Source organism: Urocampus carinirostris, chromosome 5, assembly GCF_059441175.1.
Source record: "Urocampus carinirostris isolate Australia breed hairy pipefish chromosome 5, RoL_Ucar_1.0, whole genome shotgun sequence".
Taxonomy (NCBI): Eukaryota; Metazoa; Chordata; class Actinopteri; order Syngnathiformes; family Syngnathidae; genus Urocampus; species Urocampus carinirostris.
The window spans coordinates 27,460,001-27,484,095 of NC_142353.1; the positions used below are offsets into that span (position 1 = coordinate 27,460,001).

The following is a 24,095-nucleotide window of genomic DNA, read 5'->3' on the forward strand; positions in this document are numbered from 1 at the left end:
ATCGATTTTTTTTGTGTTCCTTTCCCTGAAAATGGAAATATACTTAAACATCAACTGATGACATATGTTTTCGAGTTGTTATTATTGTGTTATTACATAGTTTTGATATATATATATATATATTTCTAAAATATGGAGTTGCTGTCTTCTCCCTCACTCGTTTTGTTTTTTAAAACTTAAATATAGGTATTAATTTTTTTGCAATAAAATGGGGGTATGTTTTCTCCCCCCCCAAAAAAAGATTTGTATTAAAAACATCAACATAAATATATATATTTTTTTCTAAATTAATAGTGATGGCTATACAAATAAAAATGACTTGACTTGACTTAACTTAAACGTTTTTTTAAAAGAGAAACTTTATCGATACATACATTTAACCAACTGTGGAAGTTTTTTATTTTTATTTTTAGTCATGATATGTTAAGAAAGATAAATAAATACATGGTTTGTTGGATCCCATAACCACTAGGGGCATACATTCCTGTGATGTGTCTTGGGCAAGTACAGCCTGGTGGCGCCCATCCTTCTCAAACTGGAAACCTTTTGTGTTTTGGGCAAATGTGCTAACCACTGCATTACGGAAACAAAAATGAAATACTTAAATGAAAAAAATGAATAAAAATAAATAAATACAAATCTGATACATTTATTTAAAATAAAACAAAAACATATATATATTTTTTTTTCCTAAAGGCAATATTTTTGTTCCTCCCAAAGAGTAGTTATAAGTTTAAAAATATAAATGAATAATTAACTAAAAAAGTAATAAAATCAAAATAAAATGGAGACATGTTTTGAAATCATAATTTAAAAAATGCCACTATGTTTTTTTCCTCCCAAAATAGATAGAAATGTTAACTTACATCCCCCCCAAAAATATATTTGAAAAAAACTTATCTTTAAAAAAATGGTGATAATGTTTTTTTTCCAGAAACAGAAATAAATAAAAGTAGAAAATACTTCTTTTTCATACGAAGGCGACGACATGTTGGCAAACACACACTGCACACACAAAAACACACACTGAGTTGTTCCTTAAAGCAAAGCCTGACTGAGCCCTGAGTGTACAGCAAAGTGCCCTGACAATCGGCTCAGTGGCCCGGCCAATCAGAAGGCCACGTGACCCCTCCTACCCATAATCCTTCTCCAGAGGCGTAAGTGTGTGTTGTCATTCTTGCTTTTGTCACTCAATCACAAATTATTTGGCCTGAGGGTCCGGGCAGGGTAAAACAAAATTAGAAGAACCAAAAAAAATAAATAGAATACATATATATGTATATATAAAAATACATATGGATTTCCTTTTCATCGTTCGTGCCCCCCCCCCAATTAAAATTACAGTTCTGGAGTGCATAATGGGTGAGTAGACACGCGAGCGCTCACCTTCCCGTGAGCCGATTAAGCCGCCGATAAATCCCGAGAGAGCAACAGGCCAGACGGGGCAACTTTATTGGCCCTGGCCACAGGAGGGGGGCAAAAACACAAAGATTTGCCTTAACACACCCCCATTTTTTTTTTAATAAACTAAAATTTGCTTGCAGAATTGTAATCCCTAAATTATATACATATAAACAGTATCGATATTTTAAGAACATATTTGTGAGAGTGTGTGTGCGTACGATAACCACTCGCGCCAACGCAAGAACTCTGCGGCTAATTCCACAGATTATTTTAGGGATTTTTCCAAAGACTTCCGATCATCTGGATTGATTTATGACGTGAAAGTCAACAGGTCAGTTAAGGTGACAGACTCCGCCTCCAGCAGGTTTAAAATAAAGGTATACCACTTTGATAAAAAAAAATGTATAGTTAATGTATTGTTAGGAAATATTACTGAAAAAAAACATGGGCCAAATTGTCTCACATGATTTCTTTTCTCCACAATAAATACAAAAGAAAAGGAAAACGCATGAATAAAAAACATTTTATAGGGAATAGTTGTCTTTTTACCAGAAACAGAATAAGAAAAACAACATGAGCAAACTTGACCGATAAGTTTTTTTATCCACAGCAATAAATTAGAATAAATAAAGAAATCAATCTAAATAAGTTTTGAGGATGATTTCTCTGATTTGGATTATTTATATACTCCTTTAAACAAATATGAGTACATACATATATACATATACATATATTCTGGAATGTACCACCTTACAATCATAACTTCAAATAAAGGAAGTATACAGTAGTGTGTTTGTCCATATTTAAGTCAAGTCATGTTTCTTTATTTAGGTTACAATTACTACGTTTTTACATGTTAGAACCACTTGATCTAGTTAATTTTGTGTATTAATGTAAACATCCATAAATTAAACAAAACTATATTATTTGCCCATATCTAAGTTGTTACTACTTTTCCTTTGTTTATAGGAACACTTGTACTGTGTATTCAAACAATAGAAGTTATAATTACCGAGTAGTATATAGATATTCAAAATTATGTATCTTCTTGTATGTATACATGAGAACAATCATATGAAAAACAAATTTTGCCTGAAATTCATTTATTACCAAGTTGATACATAGTTATTACAAGGTCATTTATTTCCATTTTGTATAAATGAAAGCACCCATAGATTGAAAGAGAGGAAGTATTATGGCTTTGGCCATATAAACGCTGTGAGATATCAACATAGTTAGTACAAGATGATTATTTTTTTGTTTATAAATAAAACTGTTATTGAAACAAACAACAAATGGTCTGGCCACATTAATGTTGTTAATACTTATAGTTATTACATATATGTAATGTTATTCTGTATGTAATATATTTTTTCTTTTACGACTATCATGCATTTTGTTCAAAGTGGAACACACATTAATCCATACAAAGGATATATCATGTATTCGCCTATATTTAGGTTGATATTACTATATTATTACATACCATTTGCCTTTTACAACTTATCTATTTATGTGCACAAAGTAGAACACCCATATTTAAACAAAATAAAGCAATTGCCCATATTTTAGTTGTTATGACTACTACTACACGGTTGTTACATATAATTTGTTTTATGAGGTGATTTATTTTCTTAGCAACTCTCTGAACGCTGATTTATGACGTCAAGCCAAGCTGTTATTAACTTTTTTTTTTTTGAATGAGGTGCGTACCTCCACGATGCTACAACTCAATAATAACATATTACCGATCCCTTTATCACTACATTGGCAACTTTTTTGAAAGTGCGCGCGTTACGAAAGAGTAAAATCCACGCAAAAACAAGAAAGAAAAAAAGAAAAGAAAACACTGTATATAATAACCCCGCGCGCACGAGCTCGCACCCAGTCGCGGGCACTTACTTCAAGGAGTCAGAAAAGGCATCAACGTGGAAGAATTTCACGCGTGGAAAGGAGCAGGTCCGGTCCGGTCTGGTTCGTGGGTCCGGACTGATTCTTGGGTTCGGTTCCGGACGGGTTTGGCAGTACTTTGGTACGCGTAACAAATAACACGAGAGAGCGAGGGAGAGCGCGCACGCACTTAAAATCCACGAGCGCAACTTAGCAGAAGACGAGCGTGGAAAAAAAAGTCTTCTACGGTCCACGCGAGTTTCCACAATGTCACGCACAACTAGGAGCGCTCCTCTCTCTCTCTCCTCTCTCTCTCTCGCTCCTTCTCTCTCTGCTTCCCTTTCTCTCTTCCGCTCTAATCGCTAGTGCGCGCGAGAGTGCGGGGGCGCGCACAAGAGGTGTCGCGTGAAAGGTAGAACAAGCGGCTTCGTGATTTTTCTTCTTTTATCGAGGCAATCTTTCCATAAAGCTTCTTTTTTCTATTTCCTCTTCTTCTAGTTCTTATTTTTGTACTTTTTTTTTAAGTAGAGAGGCAAGTGGGTGTGGCCACATTTGCACGGAAACGAAGTTTGGAGAAAAACGCGCGACTATTTGGTTTGGAATAGTTCGAGTTTTACAAAGCTAGGCAAAAAGTAAATAAAGTATTGAGTAATTTGATCACGACCGTGTGGGCAGCATACAAGAAAACGAAATTCTTACCCCTTTGCCAGTAAAATAAAACGATATTAAAGGGTCAGTGTGTATTATTTGACCACTAGATGTTGCTGAATGGCCTGCAAGCTAGGTATGGCTATTTTCATGAATACATCTGGCTCTGAGAAAACATTCCATTTTTGATGTCTCTAGTCCGGGAGAGCAATACCGTGTTTTTATAGTGGCAGGAGCGCTGTAGCACTTTTCTCCCTTTAAGGCTGGTACGAGGAAATATTATTATGATGTTTTCTGTATTTCTTAGCCAATGAGACACATCAGACTACACACACGAGTGTGACATCTGCCTCCTACCATTCGTCCATCCATCATCTGCTCCGCTTATCCTCAGTAGGGTCGCGGGGAGCTGCAGCCCATACCAGCTATCTTCGGGCAGTGGGCAGGGGACACCCTGAACCGGTTGCCAGCCAGTCGCAGGGCACACAGAGACAGACAAACATCCATGTTCACTCATACAATTCAGAGTCACCAATTAACCTGCCATGCCTGTTTTGGGAATGTGGGAGAAAGCAAGTGTGCCCAGAGGAAACCTAAGCAAGCACAGGGAGAAAATACAAACTCCACATAGGAAGGCTGGTAGCTGGACTTGAACCCATGACCTAAAAACTGTGCCAGGGATACGCTAAATACTCAGCTGTCGTGCTGCCGCTTTCTGCAATTTCCTGGATCTTTTTTCAAGTGTAGTTTGTGCAACTCATGGGAAAATGATTAATATGAAAAGACTTGGTTAAGGACTGAATACAAAATTTTGTAGAATTTAAATATAAAGATTTGCATCTATTTAACAGAATGGCAGACAAATAATGAGCACTTAATTCCCAAGGTTAGAACCAGGACCTGAAGTTTGTCAACACCTGCATCGACTGGCAGATGTTGGAAGCTGGGTCGTTGCTGTTATGGACATTTTGGACACATTTTCACAAATTACCCATTGTTTTCTTTTATCGATGTTCACTATGTTTTGTGTACTGTTACCTAATTAAATGAAATGAAATGATATGCATTTATATAGCACTTTTCAAGTCAATGACTTCCCAAAGCGCTTTACATTGTGCTTCACATTTCCCAATAGCGGCCGTAATCTGTGCAGCCATGTAAGGCGCTAACCTGCTTATTGGGGGTATTGGGGGTTCAGTGTCTTACCCAAGGACACTTCGGCATGTAACACGGACAAGCCGGGATTTGAACTGGGATCCCTTAATCCTAAAACGAACGCTCTACCTCCTGAGCTACTGCCGCCCCCAATGCTAAATCTATTGCACCCTGGTCATCCTGGAAAGGGGATTACCACTTGTGAGGCCCCTTCTCAAAGGCTCTCATTTTCCTCGTGCTGAGGTTTTGAGTTTTTTCTTGCCCCGGATGTTGGTTTAAGATCAGGGGATGGTGTAATTGTAATGTTTGCAGTCCTTTGACATTTTGTGATTAAGGGCTATACAGATAAATGTGACTTGACCAATGGAACTTCAGCTGTATTCTTCTTGTTAGCAGTATTTTGTCACAATTCTGCTCACAGGGAGACCGTTTTTGAGTGTGATACTTGTTGGTATGGAACACAGGCACTGGAATTATTGTGATTCCACATCCATCCATTATCTGCACTGCTTATCCTCAGTAGGGTCACGGGGGTGCCAGAGCCCATCTCAGCTATTATCGGGCAGTGGGCAGGGGACACACTGAACTGGTTGCCAGTCAGTCGCAGGGCACACTGAGACATACAACTTACTCGCTCATTCACACCTAGGGACAATTTGGACCGGCCAATTAACCTGACATGCATGTTTTTGTAATGTGGGAGGAAACCGAAGTGCCCGGAGGAAACCCACGCAAGCACGGGGAGAACATGCAAACTCCGCGCAGGAGGTTCGATATCATGACTTCCAAACTGTGCCTCACACGCGCTAACCACTGTGCCGCCGTGCTGCCCTAGTCATTTATGTGCTCGGCTTTTTTGCTCTACACCTATTTATTATGATTAAATCTTGTTAAAAATAAAAAAATGCTTATCATAAAACACTCACTGTAACTGAAAACAAAAACTGTGCAGCTACAATATTTGGTCACATATTTGGTGGTCTGAAATAAAAAAAGGAAAATGGACCCCCCGCATGGCACTGATCATGTCAGAGGAAGGCGCAATCTCCAGATGATAAGAGCCGACATCGACAGTAAGCATGGGGGAATTAGCAAACCCTTATCTCGAAGATTTCCAAACAGCCACTCGGCTGCTGTGACGATAACAATTCGAGTTTGACACTTCGGATAAGACATGATTCTCTTCTAATAATCCTTTTTGATTAGTTAAATCAGGGGTCTCCAACGTCGTGCCCGCTAAGGTCGGCTGAGGTACCCGCGGACCTGTTCTGAAAAACACATCGACAGTGCTGGGTCATTGTGATTTCCTATTAAAATGTTGTTTTTTAAGAGGTTGACTAAGTCTATTCAACCCTCACGGTTCACAGATCCCTTCACCACCTTGGTCGTCTGGGCAGCAGTGAGGATGCAACTCTGGACGGCCTTGTCTACTGTGACAGTCCCTGGGCTGTCTTTGGGTCGTTTCAAAGTTGGCACCAGTCCACTCCATAATGTTGTTGGCCCAGTTCATTTTCAGTCTTCCTCTCCTCCTGCCCCCTTGGACTGTGCTCTAGAGAATTATCTGGGTCAGTCCTGTTGATTTTGTGATGTGACCATACCACTTAAGTTTCCGTCTGCACACAGTTGACATCAGTTCTTCTTTGGTCCAATGTGCCCTCTGATGGTGTTCCGCAAAATTTTGTTTGTCACATCGGCTACGTAGCTGATGCCTAGAGGTTTCTTGTAGCATTGCATCTCCATGGCCTGGATTTTCTTTTCTAGTTTTGCTGTGAGAGTCCATGTCTTGCAAGCCTAGAGGAAGATTGAAGTAACCAGCACTTGCATGAGTCTGATCTTTGATTTCACTGCTATGTTCTTGTTCCTCCAAATGGGTTTAAGTCTGGCAAGTGCGGCTTTGGTTTGAGCAATCCTGGTCATGACTTCTGCTTCTGACTCCTTTTCTTATGTGACAGCTCCAATATATTTAAATTTGGTGACAAATTCTAGCTGTGGTTGGTGGTGATGTTTGGAGTGATACCTCGGAGATTATCGGTCATTACTCTTGTTTATTTCTGTGCTGATTTGCATCCAATTCTGTGTTGATGCTTTGTCCAGGCGATTGACCAGATCTCTGAGTTCCTGTTCGTCTCCTGCCAATCCGTCAATATCATCAGCAAAACAGAGGTAAGTGATGTTGTGTCCCCCAATACTGAATGTACCTTCATGTTGCTCTGGAGCTTTCAGACATGGTCCTCTCCAGGAAGATGTTGAATACAGTTGGAGAGAGAATGCAGCCTTGTCTCACACAAACTGTGGTTCAAAACCATGCTCCATTGGCATTTATCCCTACTTCTACTAATCAGAATGGTTATAACATAGTAACAACTTTGTTATAAGATTAAGATAAGTTGTTATTTTAGAAATGCATATGAAACTAGGTGCCCTTTGCACTTTTTAGTAGCAAAAAAATATATCTCGGCTTGCAAAAGGTTGAATTCCCCTGAAATAAATCAGCCTTTTTGAAGCAAAGAGCTTTTTTTTACTTTTTGCTCAAAGAGCTACTATATTTGATATCCACCTCTAAATTAATATGTTATTACTGTGTTTATACTCTGTTAATATAGTGTTATTACCAGGTTGTAAATATCAGAAGTAGGATTAAAATATGCTCAGTCAACTACTAAAGCATCAGGCCAGTTAGAAACCAAATTCCCCCAAAAATCACAATGACCCACCACTGCCTAGATATTTTCAAAACAAGTCAGTGGGCAACCCATGTATTCTCAAGGGGCTATCTGGTTCCCATGGGCACCAAGTCGGGGACCCCTGCTTAATAGAATGTTTACATCAGGGAACACCAATCTTATCTGAACCCCGGGGCAACTTTTTTGTTCCCGATTAGCGCTAAGTGGCTACGAGTTTGCTATGGTGGTTGTTTATGTTTATCCCTTCACCACTAGGGTCATAGAAGCACAATTTCCTGATATGTGTCTTGGGCAAATACAGCCTGGTGGCACTCATCCCTCTCCAGGCCAGCTGTTTGCGATATGTTTCAAAAGTTATTGTGTCGTCACTATGGCGTTAATATGTTATTACCATGTTATTACCATGTTATTACCAGCTTTACATGTTCGAAATAGGGTTCAAATTGTCTCAGTCAACCATTAAATCACGCCAGTTAGAAATCAAATTTCCTGGAAAATCAGAATGACCCATCACCGGTGAGCTTTTTTCAAAACCGGTCCCGGACAGCTCATCTAGGGGTTATCTGGTGCCCGCGAGCACCATGTTGGTGACCCTTGATTTAGATACTACAGTTTAGATTGAGTGGGTCTTATGTCAACTATTATCGGAATTATAATCAACACACCAATTAAATTAGAAAAATACAATTAGATCTAAAAACAGGTTTAAAAAGTTCGAGAGAGATGGAAAAAAAGCTCTTGTCACGGCCTTAACATTGTTTTAAAAAGACCACAATAGACTAAAATAAATTTATAAGATGTAAGTGCAGGATCAACAATAAAGGTACGGTTGCAAAAAAATGATTGGGATGATGGTTATTGAAACGATAATGGCCAAACATGATATGCCAGTTATCATGGCTTTTCGTTTCCACACTTATCATGTTTTTGCTTCTCCCTTTAGCATCACCACCTGCTTTGGACCCATAGGGAATAAATACAGTACAAGTAATACAGTGTTGCTTTTAAATTGAATGATCAAAGAGAAAGGCATTCTGGGAGGTTGTTTAGCGAGTAGCATCACAGCATTTTTATAATGCCATAACGCAAAACCAATAGCAAGTCAATATTTTATATGTCATCGACCAATAGCAGACAGACATCCTAACTTTAAATACAGTTGTTTAAGTTTTATGGCATGCAAAACAAAGTATTGTTAATGTCATATAGTGAGGATAAAGCCATAAAAAGAGGCAGTAAAAATTCATCATTGCATTCCTTTGCAGAAAGTCAAATTACCATAAGGAGGGGATACCGTATATCGGGGGTTTGATGTATCCAGTTTTCCGAGTGTGTCAGAGAATAAAATATTTCATTTTAATTTATTTTTGGTTTTTAATGTCGTACAGAGACGATAATGCCTTCGAGAGAGGCTGAAAAAAACATCCTATTACATGCTAAAAAGTGAAAATACCGTAAGGTGAGCACGCCGTATCCGGGGTCTAATGTCTGAGTTTTGAGATTGGGTTAAGTATGTTAATGGTTCAATATAATTTGTTGTTGATGTTGTGTAATGGTGGAAAGGTCATACAGAGGGGCTTGAAAAAAATCCTATTCGGTGCCTTTAAGTGAAAATACTGTAAGACTGGGGCGCCGTATCATGGTGTCTAATGTATTCAGTTCAATATAATTTGTGTTCATGTCATATTGTGGGGTTAATGCCGTAAAGAATGGTCAAAAATCATACCACGCCGTAAAGTGAAAACGTCGTAAAGTGGGGACGTTGTATTTTGCGGTCTAATGAATTGGGTTTTTGGAGTGTGTTATTATATTTTGTTCTTGATGTCAAGGAGTGGGGCAATATCATATAAGACGCTGAAAAAAAAACATCATACAATGAAAACGCCGTATCCTGGGGGTTAATGTATTCAGCTACCTGTGTTTGTCAAGGATGATCACACTTCAATATAATTCAATGTTTATATCGTATTGTGGGGTAGATACCATAAAGTAGGGCTACTTGATCCACATTGTACAGTAAAAACACGGTAAGGCAGAGAAACCAAATCTGGAGGACTAATATATTCGGTTTTTATGCGCCATAGATGATCCCAATTTCAATAGAAGTTGTTTGTATGTCCTATAGTGGCAACATGCTGTAAAGAGGGGCATAAAACTTAAAAAATCTTATATGGCACTGTAAAGTGAAACTTTTCTAAGGAGCGGAGCTGCATCATGGCGGTCTAATTTATTTATTATTTATTTTATTCCTGGTGTGTCAGGAATGATAATATTTCAAAATAATGCCATAATGAGAGCTGAAAAAAACATTCTACACCATAAAGTGAATATGTAATCATGCAGAGTTGCTGTATCCCGGGGATTTACTGATTTTGGCTCCATGAGCCAAACTATTTTAGGTCTGTCGGTGGGTGAGATAGATACAGTAGGGAGAGAGAAAGAGAGAGATAGATAGATAGAGAGAGAGAAAAAGAGAGAGAGGGATCACTAGAGCTAGCTAGAGCAGAGGAGCGAGGCGGTGAGAGAAAGAGAAGGAGACAAAGTGAGAGAGAAGAAGAGAGAGAAGGAGAGAGAGACACATAGTGAGAAAGTGAAGGAGAGAGAGAGAGACAGACAGAGAGAGACAGGGAGAGAGAGAGAGAGAGACAGAGAGAGAGACACAGAAAGAGAGAGATAGAGAAAGAGAGGGCAGGAGAGCAAGAGCAGGAGAGTGAGAGAGAGAGAGACAAACAGACAGAAAGAGAGAGCGAGAGGGAGCAGGAGATCAAGAGGAGGAGGAGAGAAAGATAGAAAGAGAAAGGAGATAAAGAGAGAGAGAAGAAGAGAGAGAGACACATAGAGAGAAAGTGAAGGAAAGAGAGAGAGAGAGAGACAGACAGAAAGAGACTGAGAGAGAGAGAAATAGAGAGAGAGAAAGAGAGAGCAGGAGACCAAGAGAGAGAGAGAGCAGGAGAGCGAGAGAGAGAGAGAGAGAAAGAGAGAGAGAGCACGAGAGAGAGAGAGAGAGACAGGGAGAGAGAGAGAGGGAGATTAAGAGGGCAGGAGAGCAAGAGTAGGAGAGCAAGAGAGAGAGACAGAGAGAGTGTGAGAGCGAGAAGGTGAGAGAGAGAGAAAGAGAAGCCGATAGAGAGAGAGACAAGGACAGATAAAGATAAGGAGAGAGAGAAGTAGAGAGAGAAGAAGAGAGAGAGACACAGAGAGAGACAGACAGACAGACAAACGGATAGATGGACAGATGGATGGATGGACAGATGGATATGTAGGTATGTAGGTAGTTCATGTTTCTGAATACCAACCAAAAATAATGAACTCGTGATGGGAATTTTTAAATCAAAGTTATCTTGAAAAGTTATAAGGATACACGGCACACGTTTTTTGTTAGTCACACTGTAGGAAGGCTATATCACAATACGGTGACGCGAATTGTTCCTCCCTTTCAAGTTCACCTGTGAAGCATCAGCCTTTGAATCGGGGTAATAAATAAATGAAGGCAGCTAATCCGCGGCACGCTTTTGAAAATCAACCCGCCGGTGTCTGATGACTCAGGATGCCACCTTCGCATCAGCTCAGCTTTGAATCTTTTATAACATTTACCCCGATAATCGGTACACTCCCTCGAGAATCGCGAATGCAAAAGGGTGACATACCACGTTCGATGTTCCCTCTTGTTGCTTTCTTAACCGTTCATCCGAGAGCTCTTAATGTTGGCCAGGTTGAGCGCTTCTTTGGATGGCACCTGAAAAAACAAGAGGGAGATATTGCTAACTTCCTAATCGTGACATGTGCATCATTGTTGCATTTTATTGATAAAACTGAAGCAGAAATACATTATAATGGCTCAAAAATAACATAAAGATAATGTGATACACGGGAAAAGGAGATCACAACATATATTAGGATAGAGATGAAAATGAGTTAAAAAAATTGATAAAAAAGAGAAACAAAACCATGAATAAAAAGATAACTGATAGACATGTAAAGTAAGAATGGAAGAAGAGAACGAATGAAGAGAAAGAAAATGAATAAGAATGAGAAACAAGAGAAATATGTCAGAGAAAGAAAAAAAGGAGAATGTGTAAAGACTAGAAAAAAGAGAGAAATAAGAGGAAAAAGACATATACACGAAAATATAGAGAAAGAAGATAAATACGAGAAATGACAAATAAGGTAGACAAGAAAGAAGATAAGCAAAAGATACATAAGTAAAAAGTTGTATAAAAGAGAAAGAGGAAAGTGAAAAAATAGAAAGAGAGCAAAAGAGAGATTGGAGGGAGAGGAGAGAAAGAAGAAAATGAAATAAGAGAAAGAACAGAGAAAAAGAAAAGAAAGAAAATGAGAAGGAAGATAAAAAAACATATGGCAAAGAAGAGACAAAAGAGGAAGAACAAAGAGAAACAAAGAAGAGAAAGAAAAGAGAGAGGATAAAGGAGATAAATAAGTAAGATGAAAAGGAAGAAAAATGAGAAATAGAGTGATAACCAAGATAATAAAGAAAAGAAGAAGAGAAGGAAGAAAGAGAAATAAAGATAAATAATATAAATAAAAAAAGAGAGAAAGTAAAGAAGATACATAGAAATAAGGAAGGCCCGAAAGAAAAGATAAATATGAAAAAAAGAAGAATGAAGAAAACAAGCAAGCCAGAAAGAAAGAAAACTTTAAATAGGATGATCACTTAGCAATCTTGTCTGTCTTAGAATAGGACCAGGTCCCAGACCTCAACCCCCTTGCAGAATCACAGCCTGGACTTCTGACCAACAAGCTTGCGGTGACCCTCGACCGAGAGTGGTGTCAAACACGAGCAAGCGGAGGCCATTTTGCATGTTCGGCGTGTACACCTCGTATGCATAATGAATAAAGGCAACAAGCTCTACCTTTGTTCTTCCTGATGCTCCTGTTACATCACAGGAAGAGTGCCCCGTGGTCCTGTGACCCGCATGACGCCGGAGGCCGACTCAAAAACGCTGCTTACACACTTTACCGAGCATGCTTAAACTAATGTGTGATTATTTGTTATCCTTTTTATAATTTCTATAAAAAAAACAAATACATAAATAAATAAAAAATCTGATAAAAATACTCAATGTTTTTCAAGTATATTTTATGTATTTTAAAAAAAATGATAACTACATACTCCTCCATTTTTTTTCTTACAGTGAAGAAAATAAGTTTATAAACACTCTGTTGTTTTGCTATTTCTCCCACTTAGAAATCATGGAGCGGTCTGAAATGTTCATCGTAGGTGCATGTCCACTGTGAAAGAGATAAACTAAAAAGAAAAATCCAGAAATTCCACTGCATGATTTTTCAACACTTTGTTTGTGTGATACATCTGCGAATAAGTATTTGAACACCTGTGTATCATCTAGTATTCTGACCCTGAAGACCTGTTAGTCCGCCCATTAGAAGTTCACCTGCACTCCATGTATCATCCTGAATCAGATGCACCTCTTTGAAGTTGTTAGCTGCATAAAGACACCTGTCCACCCTATACAATCAGTTGGATTTTAACTTGTAACATGGCGAAGACCAAAGACCTGTTCAAAGACACCAGAGAGAAAACTGTACACCTCCACAAGGCTGGAAAGAGCTACAGAGCAATTGCCGAGCAGCTTGGTGGAAAAAGGTCCGCTGTTGGAGCAATCATTAAAAAATGGAAGAAGCTAAACATGACGGCCAATCTCAATCGGAGTGAAGCCCCATGCAAGATATCACCTCATGGGGTCTCAATGATTCTAACAAAGGTGAGGAATCAGCCCGGAACTACACGACAGGAGTTGGTCAATGACCTGAGAAGAGCTGGGACCACCGTTTCCAAGGTTACTATAGGCAATACACTAACAAATGGCACAAAAGGTTCCCCTACTTAAACCACTACATGTGAATGCCCATCTTAAGTTTGCATATGACAATTTGGATGATACAAAGCAGTCATGGGAGGAAGTGTTGTGGTCCATAAGATGAGACCATAATTCCACTAACCGTGTTTGGAGGAAAAAGAATGAAGAGTACAATCCAAATAACACTATCGCTACTGTGAAGCATGGGAGTGCTTGGAGGGTGTTTTTCTGCACACAGGACGATTGCACTGCATTAAAGAAAGGATGACTGGGGCCATGTTTTGTGAGATTTTCGGGAGCAACCTCTTTTCCCCAGTCAGGGCATTGAAAATAGGTCGTGGCTGGACGACAACGACCCGAAGCACACAGCCGGGAAAACCAAGGAGTGGGTCCGTATGAAGCATATCAAGGACCAGCCAGTATCCAGACCTGAATCCAATCGAACATTTTTGGAGGGAGCTCAAACGGAATATCTGTGTGGAGTGGGCCAAGATCCCTTCTGCAGTTTGTGCAAACCTGGTGAAAGACTACGGGGATTGTTTGACCTCTGTAATAGCAAATAAAGTCTATTGTACCAAATATTAACATTCATTTTATCATGTCTTCAAAAACTTATTTGCAGCTGTATCACACAAATAAATTGTTAAAAAAAATCATGCATTGTGATTTATGGATTTTTCTTTTTAGTTTATCTCCCTCACAGTGGACATACACCCACCATGAAAATTTCAGACCCATCCATGATTTCTAAGTGGGAGGAATAGCAAAATAGCAGGGTGTTCTAAAACTTATTTTCTTCACTGCATTTAGTATACCACTGGTTCATGCACACACACACACAAAAAAAAGTTACATACAACATGGTATTGCGCCTGCGATTGGCTGGCAACCAGTTCATGGTGTCCCCTGCCCAATGCTCGATGATTGCTGGGATGGGCTCCAGCACCCCCGCGACCCTACTGAGGATAAGCGGTGCAGCTAATGAGATGAGAGATGGTATTGTGGGTGAGGGAGGTGGGCATTTTGTAAATGTGGATATCAATTATTATATTTCTCACAAGCATTAAAAAAAATCGATCCATGAAATCAAAACTTTAACCAAAATAATATATTAAAAAAATATATCATTTTGTTTTTTTACCTCTTTGACCTCAATGGTAGGTGCTACAGGTTCCTCAAAACAAGGACAAACAAGCTCAGAGACAGCTTCTTCTCCAGAAGCATCACCAGCCCAGACAAGCGCACGAAATTTAGCTCACTTATCATCGCACTTACTAATTGTACTATTGTAACGATGCACTTTGTTTCAATTCACAAAAATTGCAATATCATTGTTCGGCCTTGTGGTAAAAAAAATATAGAGAGGTCTTAAACGCCCTCTACAGCTCATAACGTTAATTGTTTTGAAAGAGAAAGTGAAAGCAGCAGAAACACGGAGACTGTGAATCACTACAGAAGTACAGTGTTAGGGTCTGTGAAAATTCCTCAATTTGTTGTTGCGTTAAACAATTATTGACTGAAAGTATGAAAGAGTTGTGGTGACTTTCCGGATATACTGTTTTGTTTACTGTAGGATTTTGTACACATTTACGTACTTTTGTGTTACTGAGGTTTTTGAGTTTTTCCTTGCCCTCATGTAGGTTTTAGATCATGGGATGATGTAGTCTGCAGTTTGCAATAGTCTGTGGTCTGTGCAGCCCTTTGAGACTCATTGTGATAAAGGGCGATACAAATAAACTCCACTTGACTTATAAAATTTATACCGATTCACAAATACACACCTACCCACACAGTGTCACAGACCAGGAACGGAGACGGGACCCAATAGCGCTCGTTTTCTCAGTTTTTTATTGATAAAGAGGGAGAGTAAGGCTTGCTTCCACGATCCGATGACTGACGGACAAAAGGAGCGAGCGGTGCGGAAGTGGCACTTCCGTGTCTGGCGAGGAGGATTGGAGACAGGCGGGAATAGCAAGTCGTTGGCCAGGACTGGAGATCAAAGGCGGTGTCGAGTTCGTAAGCGAGGTCGGTAGCAGGAAGCAGGCAGGTAACGGGGCAAAACAGGTCAGGTAACAGGCAGGCAGAACGGGGCGTAGTCAGGTCCGGAAACAGGTTGGCAACAAAGATCACGCAGAAAAAAACAGGGCAGAAAAGAAGTCGGACGAAAAGACTTATTGAGCTGAAGGCAACAGTTCGCATAACGATCTGACAGCTTCTTCTTGGAAGCCGGGGGTTTAAAAAGAGAGCAACAGCCAATCAGCTGTCCGGGCTAATGGTGCCAATTAAGCCGTCGCAGGTGCTCTAAATCAGCAATCATGACACACAGTGTGTAAGAAAATTGCCTAAAAAAAGTCTGTATTTATTTCTATACGTATAATTTTTTCCAATTTTCGTACGAAGATAAGGCTAATTTGTAAAAAATATACAAAACAAACCTAATGTAGATTATATATATATATATATATATATATATATATATATATATATGATAAAATAATTTGTGCATACACTATAATGTATAGAGGTAGTTACAGTATTACGTTATTACTGATGTTTTCCTATAACACCTTTTTACAAACCAATACCAGTATTAACTCAACTTCAGTATCCACTAAGCAGTACTCGTATTGCTTTTTCCGGGGCCATGTACTAAACTTTCAAACATTAGCAGCTTTTCCTCTACCATCAAAGAGGTACCATCAGTCATTCTTGAATTTGGAATTTAATCGTTCCTTCTTTAATGGTCAGCTGCATTGAGGAACCTTTTTTTTTTAACTTTAAGCAAGTTAGCTCACTTTTCACTTCCTTCCATTTCTTCTCGAGTTTGAGAGCAACTAAAACCGTTCATAATTCGTTTCGTCTAATCTTAAAGACAAGCTTTGTTATTGATTCCGTTCCTGCTGACCGGGGTCCACGTAAATAAACGTAGGCAGTTTTTGATACAGTATATCCGTATTTCCCCGTTGTTGACAAGTATTTTGTCTAGGCCCTTGACGGAACGCAGACTCCTCATTTAAGTGAAACGCATTTTATTTTTTAAACAAATTAGAACCGAAAAGGTTTTTTATTCCCTCACATATGGAAACGTTTACTTCCTTTACAAGGAGATATAATAGCCTATCTGTACTGTTATTTGACTCTCCTACTTTTTATCATGAAACATTTTATTAACGTTTCTAGCAGTTGTCTGACCTCATGCACACAAAGCCCTCCCCCTCTCAGAAAACCGGCGCGTGCTTCGGCACCGCGGTACGCCTGCAACGCACGGCGGCGGCCTAAATCTACAAAACACGAGGCAGCGCTTTTGATCTGCGGCTAATCTCAGTTGCCTGCCTCCCCCCTGATCATGTCTGAATAGGAATGAGTTGGGGGGTGAGGGGTAGATCCTGGAGGCAAAAAGAGATTTAGACGCAGCCGCTCATCGCGAAGGCCTCTTTGGATGATTCCCAGACGGCATAAAAAAACAAACAAGAAAAAAAAAAAAAGGGAAAAAAAAACAAAACAAAACATTATAGTCATTAGCACAGCCCAGAAAATCATAGGCTCCCCTATACCCAGTCTATACCCGCATGCTACGTTTTTTAAGACCTTGTATGAATCATAGACAGAATATTTTAACTTACAAAAGTCATCAACACAGCCCATAAAATCATGAGCTAACCTCTCTGTAGTCCTGAGAAAGTTGCTGGATCGAGATATTGCAGCACAGCCAACACTATTATTAAGAATGCCACTCAGACATTGGACATTGTTTGGATGCATCATAGTCGGTGTTTGTTGAAAAAAAATGTATATATATATATATATATATATATATATATATATATCAGCACGGACTAGAACATCATGGGCTGCTCTTTGCCTTGTTTAGTTGAAGTTACTGGATAGCAATATTGCACCTGAGCCATCATTATTAAGGACACAACCCGCATGTTACAGTTTGCGAAGGCCTTGTTTGGATCCATCATGGTCGGCATTTATTTTAAACCTTGCATGAAATCATCGACACAGCCCAGAAAATTATGAGCTGCTACCTGCCCAGTCCGCAGGACATTGCTGGCTCGCAATTACATAGAAGAGCTAACAATTTTATTAAGCACACCAAAAGCAAGTTAGAATTTGCGGAGGTCTCAATTGGAAGTATCCCAGTCGTCGTTTCTTTTAAAACCTTACAGAGAGTCATCATCATATCCCAGAAAATCAAGGGCTGTCCTCTGCCAAGTCTGGAGGACAATGCCAGCTCACCATACTGCAGCAGATCCAATAGGATCCCACCCACACTTCACAGGCCTTGTTTAAATACATCGTCGTCAGCATTTTTTTAGTCAAACGGAAAATCATGGGCTAGTGTCTGCCCAGTCTGCAGGGCATTAAAAATGATTCCTAACAACTTGGCAACCATCTATTTGACCTCCTGCCCTCTGGCAGATACTACAGGTCCCAAAGACAAAGACAGTCTCAGACACGGTCTATGGTCATCACCGTCCTAAACAAGCACACAAAACTGGAAAAATATCTGGCCCTATATAGAAAATTGGTAATTCATATTTTTATTTTTTGAATCTTATTTTGGAAATGTGTTGCTGTGAATAGCATTGCACTATAAATCGACCTGGTGGCTTGAGATGTAGCTTCACTATGATAATTGGTCTTTGGTTGTCAAGGTTACGAATCTCTGATTACTTTAATGATTAAAGATTAGGAAAGGTTAATATTTTGTTATTTCAATTTGTCCTTTTCACTTAGTTCATATCATTCTTGAGTACCATATTTTCACGACTATAGAGCACACATTTTAGTTATAGATTTTCTTCAAATTGAGCAGTGCTTTCTAATGAGTGCTGTTTTGGTGAGGCGGACATAGTGGAGGACACCATTAGAAAATGAATGGGGTAACTACAGGCATTGATTGTATATGAAAGAACTGATTTGTCTTATGATGATCAGAATTTTATTTTTGACACTGCTCAGGTCTCACAATGGCATCGGAACTTTGCCATTGTGTCTTTTGCATCGGCATGTTGGGCTCTTCTAGTATGCATTATTTCTCACATACAAAAATGTGAACAATACTATGACATGAGAAAGTGTCCCCATACACCTGACAGCAAAGGCCACATGCTGATCACCTGTGGAGTCACACGTAGGGGTCTTTAGGCAGACATACTAGAGGACACCATGGAAACCTTAAAGGGTAAAGTGTACCCTGTAATAGGTGCACCTTATCTGTTAAATCCTGTAAAATTCGGACTATAAGCCTCGACTTCTTTCCCAAGCTTTCAACCCTGCTTATGCAACGGTGCGGCCCATCAATGCATTTTTTTTAATGAACGCCATGGATGCCCAGGCAATAAAGGTGAGAGTGAGACATGTGGAATATATGTGTCGAGTGAGAGGCAAGTTAAATGTAACTTCGCACTTTGTGCATGACGAAAATTACCATGAACAGACCCTCATCATGAAAAAGGTGTCTAATGAAAGGGGAGGGCTAACTTCCATATTGGGAATGAATTTACAAGTCTGTTTATTTGTAAACAGAAAATGTGGCAAAACAAATGTGCTGGGTGCGGCTTATAATCAGGTGCAAATTTTAGGGTACAGCGATGACTGTGCTGTTTATTATGGTGCGACTTAAATTCTTGAAAATACAGTATAATTGGATTTTTATCTCTACAAGTAATTAGCAACAAAGACAAAAATAGTTATTTTTGCCTCATAACAGTTTGATCTCAGCATGTTTTTATCCACCAATGCCTGCGACCTTATTAAAGCACAAATCGTTTACAAGGGGAGCTACTTTAAAAAAACAACTTTTTTATGGAGGGCTGATTGCACGTGGATGCCGCCAGGTTAGGGTTGACGTAGTAAAGGACACCATGAAAATGTTTAAGTGTGAATGTTGCGGTATTTTATTATCAGATGTGTCTTTTGTGTGTTAAATACAGAATTTTACGCTAACAGACCGCACAATTTAGTGCGGTTCACTCTATAATCAGTGTGCCACGTGTGTTAAATAAGGCAATGCATGCTAATTGTGCTTTTTAGAGTGGTCTGCCTTGTTGTTATAAAATTACCATATATTCTGTTTTTTGGATCTTTAAATAATTAGCAACAAAGGCAAATTATTTTCAAAAAGTTTTTATTGCCTCCAAACGTTTTGATCCCAACATGTTGTTTACTACGACGCCGGAAAAATTATTACAGCATGTATCTTTTACAAAAAGCACATGAGTGGCATTGGGTTAAGCCAGACAAAGTCGAGGACACCATGAGAACGCTGAAGTGTGGGTGCATGTTTGAAATACAGAAATGGGATTTGTAGCTTACTCTGCACCTTAGTACGGGACCACATTTAAAATAGTTTTGTTTGCCACCACAATGTTTGAACTCGGTGTGTTCTTAACCAGCGACGCCTGCGACATTGTCAAAGCACTTATCTTCAACCTAGAAATTAAATGCAGAAGTAAATGGAAGGAGACCAAGAGAAAGGCCGCGATTGAGGTGAATGGATGGTATATGAGTGCACTGCAGGAAAGAGGTCTAAATATAATGGACGCAAGAGCTCTTGTTAGTGATAGGAATGAGTGGAGAGGTGTTGTGAAAGGATACTGGGATGTTTGGGCGCGTGCTAAGGGATAAGCAGGGCACCTGTATGATGCGGCAGGGGTAAACCAGTGAAAGCTGTCGGGCCCTGCTCTTGAACAAAAGAGTGCGTGTGTCACCCTGACCCGAGTGACATGGCTGCTTTCTTGTGTTCCGTTTCATCTTGAGGGACGAAAGCATGACCAACTTGGGTTCCGAGGTGCCTAACTTGTTTGGGTGTTTGGGCTGGCCAGGGTCAAAGAAAGTTTTTGTGTGTGTTTTTGCTACTTTTGCCCCTTTTCTTATTTTCTTTGTTTTTGTGTATGTGTTTGTCTTGCTGTCGGTCGCACCTCTCGAGGGATAAGACCAGGGTAGGTGGGTAGGTGGGTAGATAGATAGAGATAGATAGAGATAGAGAGAGAGATAGAGATAGAGAGAGACAGAGAGAGAGACAGACAGAGAGAGAAAAAGAGAGACAGAGAGACAGAGAGACAGAGAGACAGAGAGACAGAGAGACAGAGAGACAGAGAGAGAAAAAGAGAGACAGATAGATAGATAGATAGATAGATAGATAGATAGATAGATAGATAGATAGATAGATAGATAGATAGATAGATAGATAGATAGATAGATAGATAGATAGATAGATAGATAGATAGATAGATAGATAGATAGATAGATAGATAGATAGATAGATAGATAGATAGAAATAAATTAAGGTAATGGCCCATTTTTTTGATTGCGAAGGGTTGGGAGTGGTGCCAGTTTAAGGCAGGAGAGGACACCATGAAAACGTTAAAGAGTGAAGTGAGCGGGCTCTGTAATCATGTGTTTTAAATACAGGAATAGCACATGTAACTGAGACTGTGCCTTAGTAAAACTCGCCTTATAGTCAGTAAACTACAGTAATTTCTGATTTTTCAAAGATATTTCATTACCTTGAAGCTTTGATCTCATTAAAGATATTAAATCACCTATCAAGCTACCTTAAGGAAACATCTCATTTTTATTTAGCGCAAACAGCATGTGGGATCTCATTTTTTCCCCCTCTTCCAGACTGCAAACGATGACATGTTCTAAGCAATTAGCCTTAAACGTGGCGGTTACCCAAAGTGACTGCCAATGATCACAAGCGGAAAAATAACACGCTATTAAGTTACACTTTCGCACCTCCGACCATTTGTCTTCCTCCGGTGCTACGTTAAGAGTTTAAAAAGCACTTTTCCAGGTGCTCCACAAAGATTTTTTTTCTCAAGTGTTCAACAGAGAAACGATTTGGCGACAGTTCGGGCGTGACCAAAGACAACATGCAAAATCCGGGAAGAAAGGAGCATTAACAAGCGCTCAAAGCATTAAAACAAAAACAAAGAAATAGAAAAATAAAATTATTATATACATATAATATTACGACTACAAAAACAAATTAATGATAAATATCTAAATACAATTACTGAGGACGATTTGCTAAATCCGGGAATAAAGGAGCAATAATATCCACTCTGTTTACTACTCACAAGTAGTAAAACAGTGAAATACAAAAATTATTACATACATATAATTTTGTTATGAAAACAAATAATAATACCGATACAATTATGAATTATTTTATTTATATAATCCATCCATCCATTATTCGCACCGCTTATCCTCAGTAGGGTCGCGGGGGTGCTGGAGCCCATCCCAGCTATCTTTGGGCAGTGGGCAGGACAACTGGTTGCCAGCCAGTCGCAGGGCTCATAGAGACAGACAACTCGCTCGCTCATTCACACTTAGGGACAATTTGGACGGGCCAGTTATCCTGACATGCATGTTTTTGGAATGTGGAAGGAAATGGCAAGCACAGGGAGAACATGCGAACTCCACACAAGAAGGCTGGCAGCTGGATTTGAACCCATGACCTCAGAACTATGCCGCACACGCGCTAACCACTGCCCCGCCGTGCTGCTTTTATTCATATAGCTGAATCATAAAATCAATATATAATTATTAAAGTGTTCAATACATACAATAACTGTTTATCATAGTAATTATAATATTCTGATTTCTAAGCATTTCTCTTAAATGAATCAAATATCAAAACAGTTTAAAAAAAGCACATTTATATATATTTATATATATTTATATATCACACAATTTATTACGTAATCAATGCAATATCAAATAAATATAAGTTTAAAAAAAACAGTAAAAAGCCAATCCGTTTAGCCATCCATCCAATATCTGCACCGCTTATCCTCAGTAGGGTGTCGGGGGTGCTGGAGCCCATCCCAGCCGTCTTTGGGCAGTGGGCAGGGGACACCCTGAACTGGTTGCCAGTCGTAGGGCACACAGAGACAGACAACTCACTCACTCAATCACACCTTGGGACAATTTGGAGCGGTCAATTAACCTGACATGCATGTTTTTGGAATGAAGGAGGAAACCGGAGTGCCCGGAGGAAACCCACGCAAGCACAGGGAGAACATGCAAACTCCACACAGGAAGGCTGGTAGCTGGATTTGAACCCATGACCTCAGAACTGTTCCGCGGACCCAATGCGTTTATTCGAACTATAATTATCATTTGCATGATAAGCTTTTATTCAGACAAAATTTTACAAAATAGTACAGAAATATTGAAAAATAATAAATAGTTTCACATTTTTAACAAATCAATTGATCAAATTAAGTGGTATATGATTAACATAATTTTAAATACCTGCACATAGTTTAAAAAAAAAAATCTGTTTTAGTATTAATGACCATTTCTTCTCAGGAGACTCAAATATCAAAAACGGAAACAATAAATACAAATAAACTAAAAAACTGAAAAAAAAAATAATTATGATATTTATATTATTATGTTTAATACACTATTAATTCAAATTCACATTAGAAACGTTTTCTTCATATGAGACTCATCTTAAAATAGTTAAACTAAAATCACAATGACTTGATTAATTCTTAATAAAAAGATAAAAAAAACAAATGTAATACATGCAATAATGTACTGATAGTAAATAGTAAAAGGATACTCTTTTTTGTAATAATGTGTATTAATATTCAAATAAAAAAAAAACAGTATACATGTATAAAAAAATATATATAAACCAAATTGGATATTTTTGTATAGGGATGAATTATTTTAAAAATAATAACATACATTGAATTAAAAAATAGTGAAAGGTTAGTATGTTTGTAATAGAAATAGGTAATATCAATATGATAAGATTTTCTTCATGAGAGCCTTAAATATCAAAGCAGTAAAAACAAACTAATATGTACGTATGCAAATATTACCAATATGTAATTAATGGTGATGATTCAGTTCTTTCTTTCTTTTTATTCAAAAATACTTACTTATTGTTTTGAACTGCAGAATTTTATTTTTTACATTTTCCCACACCTTCAGGATGCCACTTTTTAATTTTTAACTCATATCTTATTAAATAAACGTTTTAAAGAAAACAACGTATAGTACTGATTTCAAAAAGCCTTGATCGGATTTCTCCGACTCACCCGTGCCGTTTCTTGTCTTCCCCAGGAAGTTGAACCTTGCAGCACCAGCTGAGGCCCGAAACAAATCAAAAAGAAGAATTAAATCAAATTAGTAACAAAAAATGCCCACAAAGCTCCTGAAAAAAATGCCCTGCATGTGATAAAGCCAGACCAGCTGGCTTAGAAGTAAAACCCTCGAGTTGGGTGTTGCGTTTGCCCCAACGTCTGCCCGTATCTGAACCAAAATTTAGTTTTGCGTGCTTTACAGATATCAAATCACCCCAACTTAGTCCACCTGCTCTTGTCGCTCACGCCCGGGTAAATTTAGACCTGCTGGGGATCAGTGACAACCTCCCCACCCGCACTAAACACAAGGACCCCGAACCTTTGGCAACAGTAGCCCTGATCACTGACCTCAT

General features: G+C 38.9%; 1 protein-coding gene across 8 annotated transcripts in view; it reads right to left on the reverse strand.

Annotated features, from left to right (window-relative positions):
- Positions 1-23,768, reverse strand: part of mef2cb (myocyte enhancer factor 2cb) — a 129,922-nt gene extending 106,154 nt beyond the window's left edge. For 7 of the 8 annotated variants that reach the window (XM_088336374.1, XM_088336372.1, XM_088336370.1 and 4 more), the window contains exon 1: positions 3,307-3,580. The gene's annotated coding sequence lies outside the window, so the exon portion shown is untranslated. Of the gene's footprint in view, positions 1-3,306; positions 3,581-11,428; positions 11,518-23,697 lie in introns of those variants that run through there. The other variant, XM_088336369.1, reaches the window with a different exon arrangement.
- Between the last annotated feature and the right edge of the window lie 327 nt (positions 23,769-24,095).